The following is a 13002-nucleotide window of genomic DNA, read 5'->3' as shown; positions in this document are numbered from 1 at the left end:
TACACTGCCTCAGCCTCCAGGGGGGTTTCAATATTCTTTCACAAAACCCTCAGTTTTATCCCCGACTCGCAGTACACTGACGGTGAGGGAAGGGTTTTGTTCCTGAAGGGGACCATCAACAATAAACAATTCACAATTGCAAACCTGTATGCTCCCAATACTGACCAGGCCTCATGGTTAATTTCTCAACTAGAAGGGCTTAAACACTTTGCGGTGGGACAGATCATATTGGGAGGGGACATTAATACCACCCTCAATCCCATTCTTGATTCCTCTACCGGGCGATCCCAGTTACCTAGATTGAGATTGAGGAAGCTCAACAAATGCCTACAGGATATGGGATTAGTGGATGCTTGGCGATTTATATACCCAACAACGAAGGACTACTCCTTCTTTTCCCAGGTACACTCATCCTACCAGAGGCTTGACTACCTGTTTATTTCATCCGAGCTTCTCACGGAATTGGTAGGAGCCGATATGGGTTCGGTGACAGTCTCCGACCACTCACCTGTACACGTGACACTCCGCTCTGTACGGCAGGTCCCCAAGGAATGGAGATGGAGGCTCAATGCTACACTATTGGACTCAAAAGAAGAGACCATAAAATTAACTAACCAAATTGAAGAGTATTTCCAACTTAACGCGGGAGGAGAGGTTGAATTGCCCATGGTGTGGGAGGCCCATAAGGCTTACGTGAGAGGCCTGCTGATCGCCTTGGGCTCTAGAACTAAAAAAATAAAGCAAAAAGAAATAGATGATAAACTGGCGCAAATAGCCAAGATAGAGCAGCTGGCAAAGCTCTCACAAACCAACTCCCTCATAGATAAATTGTCAGAGCTAAGGAAGGACCTGCGATTGTGTCTCGACTCTAAATTCAATAAAAAACACCTTTATAGGAAGCATATTGTCTATGCACAAGGCAATAAAGGTAGCAAATATACATCTTCTTAAATTAAGAAAGCACAGGCCAAAAGTACAATCCATGCCATCAAAACCGGGGCCAATACAACAGTAACTTCAACTAAAGACATTGCCAGACAGTTCCAACTTTTTTATACGGATCTGTACAATCTACAGAGACAATCCCCAGAGGGACCGACATCTAAAATTAAGGAACAAATTGACTTCTTCTTAAGCAGACTCACTCTACCAAAATTAAAAAGGGACGAAGCAAGAGAACTTCTGGAACCTGTGACACAATCGGAGATAAAAGAGCTAATAGCCTCCTGCCCACCCAATAAGAGCCCCGGACCTGATGGTCTTACTTTGACATACTATAAAGCCTTTGAGTCTACTTTGACCCCCAGTCTGATGGACTTGTTCAATGCATTTCTTTCAGGGTCCAAACTACCCAAACAAGCACAGGAGGCGCATATAGCATTATTCACAAAGAAAACAAGGACCCTGTGCTCTGTGGGAGTTATAGGCCCATATCTCTTATTAATCAAGATGTCAAACTGTGGGCAAAACTCCTGGCTAAAAGGTTAGATAGATTCATACCAGCTTTGAGCAGTGGAGAACAGGCGGGCTTTGTGGGGGGGAGAGAGGGTAGAGACAACTGCCACAGGCTCCTCTATGCAGCACGTTATGCACGGATCCACAACATTCCGTTAGCCTTTGTCGGAACTGATGCCGAAAAGGCATTCGATAGGGTCAGCTGGAGTTACATGAAAAGCACCCTACTTAATTATAATATCCCAGAGGAGTTTGTGTCAGCTATTTTCTCGTTGTACGATTGTCCTCACGCTAGACTTCGGGTGAATGAAGTATTATCACTCCCGTTTGACATTAAGAACGGCACTCGTCAAGGCTGCCCTCTCTCTCCCTCACACTTCATACTGACACTTGGGTCCCTCCTAACACAAATCAGACACGACCCCGACCTTAAAGGCCTAAACATAGGAGAGGACACTTTGTCCACTGCGGCTTATGCGGATGACATAGTCTTCCTCATAACTAATCCTGAAAAAGGCTTTACCAGGTTAATTGAGATACTAAACGCATTTGGCGCAATTTCAAATTTAAAAATAAATTTTAATAAATCCACGGCTCTCAACATCTCCATTCCCGTTTCTCGCTCCGAAATACTTAAGACAACATCTCCCTTTGCGTGGTCGGAGACCTCCCTGGACTATCTAGGCATAAAAATACCAAAGAGAACTAAGGACATATACGCTGTAAATTTTGTTCCACTGCTGGACCAGGTTAAGAAGCTTTTAACCGAATACGACTTGCCAATTATGTCCTGGTTCGGCAGGAGGAACATTTTGAAATCCTACGTCCTGCCAAAAATTTTGTACAAAATTAGGATGCTCCCCATACACCTTCCAGGCAGTTTCTTTAAGTCTCTACGCTCAGCTTTCGCGGCATATGTGTGGAGGCATAAAAGACCAAGGCTGGCATACAGCCTAATGATTAAGAGGAAATCAGAGGGCGGCATCGGACTCCCTAACATACTCGATTATTATAAAGCCTCGCAACTGAGCCACTGGTTGGACTTAGTCCTTTCGGCTAAAAACAACATGCTTCCTAAGCTTGCCTTAGCTCGCAACAATGTGGTACGATTGGAGGATCTATGGTATCCGAGCAGAAATAACTATAGACAAAAGGACTTCTGTCCCCTCTTGAGAGGACCATGCGAGGTATGGGACATGGTGAGAAAGGAATTAGCCCCAGACCCATCTCCAATTTTCCTGTTAAGCACCATTCATAAAATGCTAGACTTGCCATCCGACTCATGCGATGCTTCAATCTGGGTAAAATTCCGGGATCAAAAAATCGGAGATCTACAGGAGCTAGCTCATATTCCCCCTTCAGAGATCCCACAAAGACTGTTACCAAGCTGGTCCCCCTCCTTCCTCACTCTAGCATCAGTGTCCAAGACAATAGGGGACTTTCTCAAGAGTCATGGAACAGCCAGACCCTTGACACCTTTCGAAATTACACTTAAACACATCATGCCAAGTAAGAGGAAAATCTCCCTGATAAGGAAGCACTTCATCACCCCCCATAACTCAACAAAACCCACCCTTATCACCTCGTGGGAAAAGGAACTGAGCCTAACTCTCTCCCCTAGTGAAATTAAAGCGATCATGAACACCTCACTGGGCCTATCTCCTTGCATTCTTGCTCAAGAATCTCATTACAAACTCCTGATCAGGTGGTACAGGACTCCGCAATGGCTTTCAGCATACAAATTATCCTCTCAGGACTGCTGCTGGAGGTGTAAGGGGGAGGTGGGCTCATACCTCCACATCTGGTGGACGTGCGAGAGGCTGAAACCCTTCTGGAAAGATGTGGGGGAGGTCCTGGAAAAGATAAAACCAGGATTCTCCCTTACGCCAGACATGGTGTTTCTCTGGAGGCCATCCCCATCATTCCACCCGAATAGGGATAAGTTGATAGCTTTCCTAATAGAGGCTGCGAAGGCTCTGATTCCTCTCTGCTGGCAACGCGAGGCACCTCCCTCTCTGATGCAATGGAGAGATAAAGTAGACATGATCTACAATCTGGAAGAGCTTTCAAGCTGGCATAACAACTCATATGATAAGTTCATTAAAACTTGGTTTTCCTGGCGTGACCTGAGACTCCTCAATATTTTCACTATCTAGCTCAAGTACATATCTTCAAGACATAGCTACCTCCTGCCGCACCCCTACTAAACACCCAACCTCCCGCCCTGCTACCTTTCTCCATTCCCCCCCTTTTCACTCCCCTTGTCCTTGTCTTTGTTCTGTCTCGTCATGTTTGTCACAACGCTTTATTCTGGAGAGATACCCTCATATTGCTCTTGTCTAGGTTAGTTAAAACTTTACTCTAGCCTAACAATCAACCTGTTAATTGTTAGATTGCATCACAGTCTTCTGACTTACTTTCTATCCTCTGAATTGAAAACTGTGTATTACGATCTGTGATTTGCCTTATGTTGTCTGATGTTGTTAGTATATTGTAAAACTGAAAAATTCAATAAAAACAGATTTAATAAAAAAAAAAAAAAACTACTGGGTGTCAAAGCTGGACACGTGACCCGAACTCGCGCTGTATGCCCTGGAGGTGTTGGCGTGCCCTGCGGCTAGCGTCTTGTCAGAGAGGATGCTTAGTGCAGCTGGGGGAATCATCACGGACAAGCGTACCCGCCTGTCAACTGACAGCGCCGACAGGCTTACACTCATAAAGATGAACAAAGCCTGGATTTCCCCAGACTTCTCTTCTCCACCAGCAGACAGCAGCGGTACCTAAAGACCTTTGTCAATCTGTGTATGATATTCGTCCTCCTCCTCCGGATCCTCCTCCTGAAACCTCTCGTAATCACCCCGAACGGGCAATTTTTCTGTGGGCCAAAAGGCTCATATAACTTTTCTAAATAATATTTATCTGTTTCAATTCTCATTAAAGCATTGAAACTTCCACCTGAACCAATTGTTTTTTAGACTGGGCTGCCTCCAGGCCTAGTTAAAAAGTAAGCCACAGTAAGCTAAGCGATTAATGGGTTTCACCTGCCCTCTGGGTTGGGCATGGGCAATTTTTCAGGGGTACATTTGTACTGTCGGTACAACAGTTTTTCGGGCCCTCGCCTACAATGTTATCCAAGTAATTTTTATGGTCTTCGCCTGCACTCATGGTACACCACTGTGTCTGGGGTTGGCCTACACTTTTGCTACAGAAATGTAACTCTGTTCTGCCTACCTATACTTCTGCCACAGTAATGCTACAGGGGTCTGACTATACTTCAGCAACAGAAATGTTACTTCGGTCTGCCGATACTTTTGCTCCTGAAATGTTACCTTGGTTGGTGTATACTGTTACTACTGTAATTTTACTAATACTGGGCTCTGCCCATAATGCTTCAACGGATATGTTACTGGGGCAGGTCTATAGTGCTAAAACAGAAATGCAACTAATAGAGGGCTCTGCCCATACTGCTTCTACGTTACTGTTACTGGGACCTGTCTATACTGCTACTACTGAAATGTTACAAATGCTGTACTCTCCCTACACTGCTGCCAGAGAAATGTGAATCTGCTGCTTTGCCCATCCTGCTTCTACGTTACTGTTACTGGGGTCTGACTATACTGCTACTACTGAAATCTTACAAATGCTGTGCTCTCCCTACACTGCTGCCAGGGAAATGTGAATCTGCTGCTTTGCCCATACTGCTTCTACGTTAATGTTACTGGGGCAAGTCTATACTGCTACTACTGAAATCTTACCAATACTATGCTCTCCCTACACTGCTGCCAGAGAAATGTGAATCTGCTGCTTTGCCCATACTGCTTCTACGTAACTGTTACTGGGGTCTGACTATACTGCTACAACTGAAATATTACAAATACTTTGCTCTCCCTACACTGCTGCCAGGGAAATGTTTATCTGCTGCTTTGCCCATACTGCTTCTACGTAACTGTTACTGGGGTCTGACTATACTGCTACAACTGAAATATTACAAATACTTTGCTCTCCCTACACTGCTGCCAGGGAAATGTTTATCTGCTGCTTTGCCCATACTGCTTCTACGTAACTGTTACTGGGGTCTGACTATACTGCTACAACTGAAATATTACAAATACTTTGCTCTCCCTACACTGCTGCCAGGGAAATGTTTATCTGCTGCTTTGCCCATACTGCTTCTACGTAAGTGTTACTGGGGTCTGACTATACTGCTACAACTGAAATATTACAAATACTTTGCTCTCCCTACACTGCTGCCAGGGAAATGTTTATCTGCTGCTTTGCCCATACTGCTTCTACGTAAGTGTTACTGGGGTCTGACTATACTGCTACTACTGAAAAGTTACAAATGCTGTGCTCTCCCTACACTGCTGCCAGGGAAATGTGAATCTGCTGCTTTGCCCATACTGCTTCAACGTTACTGTTACTGGGGTCTGTCTGCACTGCTAGAACTGAAATGTGACTGGGGCATGTCGCTACTGATACTACTGAAATGTTACTGGGGTCTGTCAATACTGCTGGAACTGAAATGTTACTGGGGTCTGTCTATACTGATACTACTGAAATGTTACTGGGGTTTGTGTATACTGCTGCAAAAGAAATGTTAGTGGGGTCTGTCCTCACTGCTGCCAATGAAATGTTACAGGGTGTTGGTGCATACTCTTACCGCTGAAATGTTACTAATTCTCTACTCTGCCTATACTGCTGCTACTGCAATGTTACAGGGTAGTGGAAACGGAGGCTTCCCAAAGACATGATAGTGGCGAGACCGTGCTACTAGGTTCCACAGGCTCGACAACTTTTCAGCGACTCGGTCACTGGGAAGGTGCATATAACCGCGGACACGGGGACAGGACACGTACTGCCTCAAAAACTTTCCCGTCCTCCTCCTCCAACAATGAAAACATACTTGGCCGAAGCCCACCTGTATTTAATCAGACGTTATCTCTGCTGTCCAGGGCACTGCAAGAGGATATATTTTTGTACCGCCGGTGGGTTCCAGGAAGCCACCCATGCTGTCAGGTGGTGAATTGGCCATGGTATTATTAAGCAAAGTTTTTTCTACCTGACTTGGAATAAGTTCAGGAGTAAAAAACATAAATTCCTGGGGAGTTTGTTTAGGTGTGTGTCTCTCATTAGCTATATGACTATGTTCTGGTGACTGGGATTTAGACATAGTGCTACGCTCCACAGAATCTATGACCACCAGGGAACTAATATTGCTGTCCAAATACTGTGCTGTACCTTGATCCATGAACCTAGGATAGCTAACATCCGTTTGTGTGTTAATATCTCTCCGTTTGGAGCTAACCTGATTCCTTACTGGCCTCACCCAATCCCTTTGCTGATCATATTTATTATCAGAGATGTTATTAGATGCAAACCTTCTAGGCCCATTAGAAGAGGGATGGTAAGTCTTCCTTCTTGGAGGATAGGGTCTTCGAGAAAAAAGTTATTACTTCTATTATTTGCTCCTGACATGGGTTGACCCTCATGACGTGATAGATCCCCAGGGGGATTGATGTTACTGGGATGGTTATCATTACAGGACTCACCATTGGGACCCATCGTTGCATTATTATTATAATTACTACGATTATAGTTGGTGAACACTCTGGTTTCACCAGACCAGACCCGTCTACCAATTGTCCCCCTATCGTTAGTATACCCTCTATTCTTATTGTTATGTGAGGATGTTAATTGTCCTAATTGCTCATGTTGATTATTTCTATTATTAGTTTCATCATTATTTTTATTCTTATTATTGTTTTTATTTCTTTTCCTATATTCTGTGGGGAAAAAAAGTCTCAGACTGGAAATCCTCATGATCCCTTATCGATTTCTTTATTTTCCTGAGTAAGATGTCTTTTTCAATTTGATATATCGAATCAATTACATGTATACTTTCTTTTCTAGGGGCAATACCTCCCAAGTTTATAGCTTGTTGTACCTGAGTGTTGGCCATCAGCAAGGGATAAGGGCCATCAACACTATCTTGAATGAAGACTCCCTAATGCCAAATCAACAAAGGGAGTTCATAACTAGAGCGATACTGTTCATTTTAAAGAATAATTATTTCTCTTACAATTCGGTGTATTACAAACAGATAATGGGTACCGCGATGGGGACTAAATGTGCCCCATCTTTTGCTAATCTGCTCATGGGAGCCTTCAAGACCCACGCATTATACTATACAAGCGATACATCGATGATATTCTTATTATTTGGAATGGTAGCAGTGAACATCTAACCGAATATATTGAGACATTGAATACTAACGAGTATGAATTTAGATTTACGGACCATATAAGTAATAAAAGCGTTGTCTTTTTAGATTTACAATTGGTTATTGAAAACGAGACAGAAATTATCACCAGGACCCACTTCAAAAAAGTTGATACAAATAGCTATTTAAGCTTCCATAGTTGTCATTATAAAAGGTGGAAGATAAATGTTCCATATAGTCAGTTCAAGAGAGTTAGGAGAAACTATACGAAAGACTCTGATTTCATCGAACAAGCCAAAATCATCTCCACCAGATTTCAAGAAAAAGGATACCCCCCATCTATTGTTAAATCGGCTTATGATAGAGTATTAGGTAGTACAGAGGATCAGATTAAGGGAAACAAGACTGGGGTAAATGAAACCATATTGAGAGTTGAAGACAAAGGAGGCGAAAAACAAAGTCTTGTTAAGAATCAGGTTTAGGTATACACTATAAAACAGCATTTATAACCAAATATAGCTCGCATCATGGCCATTCTGAAAGAGGACCCTTACTTGAGTAAAAATATGTCTAGTAATCCTGTATGTATATTCCAGAAAAACAAAACTTTGAAAAATATATTGGCCCCCTCACGTCCGAAAAAAGAAAAAAGTAAAAACAATCATTTATTCATATCTTCAAAAAAGGGAGTATATAAGTGTGGAGTAAAAAAATGCAAATGTTGCGCTTACATATCGCACAAAACTCAGGGGATTCAGCTTAATACGAATGAACATATCGAGATTAAACAACATCTCACATGTAGCACCGCATATGTTATCTATTTATTGGAGTGCCCGTGCGCTAAGCGATATGTGGGACGCACTAGTAATGCCCTGAGAATTCGGGTTACGCAGCATAGGTGCAATATAAAAAAGGGGTATTTGAAACATAGCATCTCCCGGCACTTTTGCATTGAACATGCTTGTGATCCCTCTGGGCTTAGAGTCACCCCTCTCGAATGTATATATAATAAATCCATTTCAGATTTGCGAAATAAAGAAATGTTTTGGATCTTTAAATGAAATACATTAACACCCGCTGGTTTAAATGAGGTCTTAGAAAAAATTTAAGTAACTTTGTGCAGTTTAATATGTATAATTATTAGAGATGAGCGAACGTGTTCGTCCGAGCTTGATATTCGTGCGAATATTAGGGTGTTCGGGATGTTCGTTATTCGTAACGAACACCATGCGGTGTTCGGGTTACTTTCACTTCCTTCCCTGAGACGTTAGCGCGCTTTTCTGGCCAATTGAAAGACAGGGAAGGCATTACAACTTCCCCCTGTGACGTTCAAGCCCTATACCACCCCCCTGCTGTGAGTGGCTGGGAAGATCAGATGTCACCCGAATATAAAAGTCGGCCCCTCCCGCGGCTCGCCTCAGATGCCTTGTGAGTTAGATGAGGGACAGTGCTGCTGGTACCGGAGCTGCTGTAGGGAGAGAAATAGCAGTTAGTGTAGGCTTCAAGAACCCCAAAGGTCCTTATTAGGGTCAGTAATACCTGTGTGTTGGCTGCTGTTAGCAGTGCCTTTTTTTTTTTTTTCTCAAAATCGCCTCTGCAGAGCGTTGCACCCGGCATTAGGGACAGAAGTGTTGGATAGGCAGGGAGAGTGTTAGGAGTGAGTGTAGCCTTCAAGAACCTCAACGGTCCTTTCTAGGGCCATATTTAACCGTGTGCTGTACTGTCCAGGCTGCTGTTAGCTGTGCTGCATATTTTTTTTTCTCTCAAAATCGCCTCTGCAGAGCATTGCACCCTCCATTGATACTACAGGGAAAGAATTGTGTAGGCAGGGCCACAACACAGTTATTATTCATTGAATATACGCAGTGGGTCATTTGGTGTAAAAAAAGGGAAACGAAATCTATTTGTCCTGCCTCTGTCCGTCCTAAGGGCTGTGGACACGTGTGAGCTGCGTGTACAACGTTAAAAAATCAGACGCACCCAGCTACGGTTTACTGCTGGCTTCGCCATTTGCTTTCCTTAATTGGGAAAAAAATACCTGCTCTGCCAGAGTTAATAACTCTGCTACCCTCAAGTTCTGTGACACATTAGCAGGGACACAGCACAGTTATTAAACTTAGATTATTCATTGAATATACGCAGTGGGTCCTTTTGGTGTAAAAAAAGGGAAACAAAATCTATTTGTCCTCCCTCTGTCCGTCCTAAGGGCTGTGGACACGTGTGAGCTGCGTGTACAACGTTAAAAAATCAGACGCACCCAGCTACGGTTTACTGCTGGCTTCGCCATTTGCTTTCCTTAATTGGGAAAAAAATACCTGCTCTGCCAGAGTTAATAACTCTGCTACCCTCAAGTTCTGTGACACATTAGCAGGGACACAGCACAGTTATTAAACTTAGATTATTCATTCAATAGAGGCAGTGGGGCCTTTCGTTTTCAAAAAAGGGAAAAAAATTATATTTGGCCTGCAGTCCTGCGCCAATTTATTTCCTGCCTGTGAAATCAAATCACTGGTAATACAGCATGCTGAGGGGTAGGGGTAGGCCTAGAGGACGTGGACGCGGCCGAGGACGCGGAGGGCCAAGTCAGGGTGTGGGCACAGGCCGAGCTCCTGATCCAGGTGTGTCGCAGCCGACTGCTGCGCGATTAGGAGAGAGGCACGTTTCTGGCGTCCCCACATTCATCGCCCAATTAATGGGTCCACGCGGGAGACGGTTATTAGAAAATGAGCAGTGTGAGCAGGTCCTGTCCTGGATGGCAGAAAGTGCTTCGAGCAACCTATCGTCCACCCGCAGTTCTGCGCCGTCCACTGCTTCAAATCCGAATCCTCTGTCTGCTGCTGCTCCTCCTTCCTCCCAGCCTCCTCACTCCACTACAATGACACCTGCTCAGGAGCGGGAACACTCCCAGGAACTGTTCTCGGGCCCCTGCTTAGATTGGGCAGGAGTGGTTCCTCTCCCACCAGAGGAGTTTATCGTCACTGATGCCCAACCATTCGAAAGTTCCCGGGGTCCGGGGGAAGAGGCTGGGGACTTCCGCCAACTGTCTCAAGAGCTTTCTGTGTGTGAGGAGGACGATGACGATGAGACACAGTTGTCTTGCAGTGAGGTAGTAGTAAGGGCAGTAAGTCCGAGGGAGCAGCGCACAGAGGATTCGGAGGAAGAGCAGCAGGACGATGAGGTGACTGACCCCACCTGGTGTGCAACGCCTACACAGGACAGGTCTTCAGAGGGGGAGGCACGGGCAGCAGCAGGGCAGGTTGCAAGAGGCAGTGCGGTGGCCAGGGGTAGAGGCAGGGCCAGACCGAATAATCCACCAACTGTTTCCCAAAGCGCACCCTCGCGCCATGCCACCCTGCAGAGGCCGAGGTGCTCTAAGGTCTGGCAGTTTTTCACAGAGATGCCTGATGACCGACGAACAGTGGTGTGCAACCTTTGTCGCGCAAAGCTCAGCCGGGGAGCCAACACCAACAGCCTCACCACCACCAGCATGCGCAGACATATGATGGCCAAGCACCCCACAAGGTGGGACGAAGGCCGTTCACCGCCTCCGGTTTGCACCCCTGCCTCTCCCCCTGTGCCCCAACCTGCCACTGAGATGCAACCCCCCTCTCAGGACACAGGCACTACTGTCTCCTGGCCTGCACCCACACCCTAACCTCCGCTGTCCTCGGCCCCATCCACCAGTGTAGTTCAGCGCACCGTCCAGCCGTCGCTTGCGCAACTGTTGGAGCGCAAGCGCAAGTACGCCGCCACGCACCCGCACGCTCAAACGTTAACCGTCCGCATAGCAAAATTCATCAGCCTTGAGATGCTGCCGTATAGGGTTGTGGAAACGGAGTCCTTCAAAAGTATCATGGAGGCGGCGGCCCTGCGCTACTCAGTTCCCAGTCGCCACTACTTTTCCCGATGTGCCGTCCCAGCCCTGCACGACCACGTCTCCCGCAACATTGTACGTGCCCTCACCAACGCGGTTACTGCCACGGTCCACTTAACAACGGACACGTGGACAAGCACAGGCGGACAGGGCCACTACATCTCCCTGACGGCACATTGGGTGTATTTAGTGGAGGCTGGGACAGAGTCAGAGCCTGGGACCGCTCATGTCCTACCCACCCCCAGAATTGCGGGCCCCAGCTCGGTGGTGGTATCTGCGGAGGTGTATGCTTCCTCCACTAAAGCACCCTCCTCCTCCTCCTCCGCAACCTCTGTCTCGCAATCAAGATGTGTTAGCAGCAGCATGTCGCCAGCAGTCGGTGTCGCGCGGTGTGGCAGCACAGCGGTGGGCAAGCGTCAGCAGGCCGTGCTGAAACTACTCAGCTTAGGAGATAAGAGGCACACGGCCCACGAACTGCTGCAGGGTCTGACACAGCAGTCCGACCGCTGGCTTGCGCCGCTGAGCCTCCAACCGGGCATGGTCGTGTGTGACAACGGCCGTAACCTGGTGGCGGCTCTGCAGCTCGGCAGCCTCACGCACGTGCCATGCCTGGCCCACGTCTTTAATTTGGTGGTTCAGCGCTTTCTGAAAAGCTACCCACGCTTGTCAGACCTGCTCGTAAAGGCGCGCCGGCTCTGCGCACATTTCCGCAAGTCCCACACGGACGCTGCCACCCTGCGCACCCTGCAACATCGCTTTAAGCTGCCAGTGCACCGACTGCTGTGCGACGTGCCCACACGGTGGAACTCTACGCTCCACATGTTGGCTAGGCTCTATGAGCAGCGTAGAGCTATAGTGGAATACCAACTCCAACATGGGCGGCACAGTGGGAGTCAGCCTCCTCAATTCTTTTCCGAAGAGTGGGCCTGGTTGGCAGACATCTGCCATGTCCTTGGTAATTTTGAGGAGTCTACCCAGGTGGTGAGCGGCGATGCTGCAATCATTAGCGTCACCATTCCTCTGCTATGCATCTTGAGAAATTCCCTGCAAAGCATAAAGGCAGCTGCTTTGCGCTCGGAAACGGGGGCGGTGGAAGACAGTATGTCGCTGGATAGTCAGAGCACCCTCCTGTCTATTTCTCAGCGCGTAGAGGAGGAGGAGCATGAGGAGGATGAGGAGGAGGGGGAAGAGACAGCTTGGCCCGCTGCTGACGGTACACCAGCTGATTGCCTGTCATCCTTTCAGCGTGTATGGCCTGAGGAGGAGGAGGAGGAGGAGGAGGAGGAGGAGGATCCTGAAAGTGATCTGCCTAGTGAAGACAGCCATGTGTTGCGTACAGGTACCCTGGCACACATGGCTGACTTCATGTTAGGATGCCTTTCTCATGACCCTCGCGTTGCACGCATTCTGGCCACAACGGATTACTGGGTGTACACACTGCTCGACCCAC

The sequence above is a fragment of the Eleutherodactylus coqui genome, chromosome 1 (assembly GCF_035609145.1).
Source record: "Eleutherodactylus coqui strain aEleCoq1 chromosome 1, aEleCoq1.hap1, whole genome shotgun sequence".
Taxonomy (NCBI): domain Eukaryota; kingdom Metazoa; phylum Chordata; class Amphibia; order Anura; family Eleutherodactylidae; genus Eleutherodactylus; species Eleutherodactylus coqui.
This window is presented reverse-complemented; position numbering follows the sequence as displayed.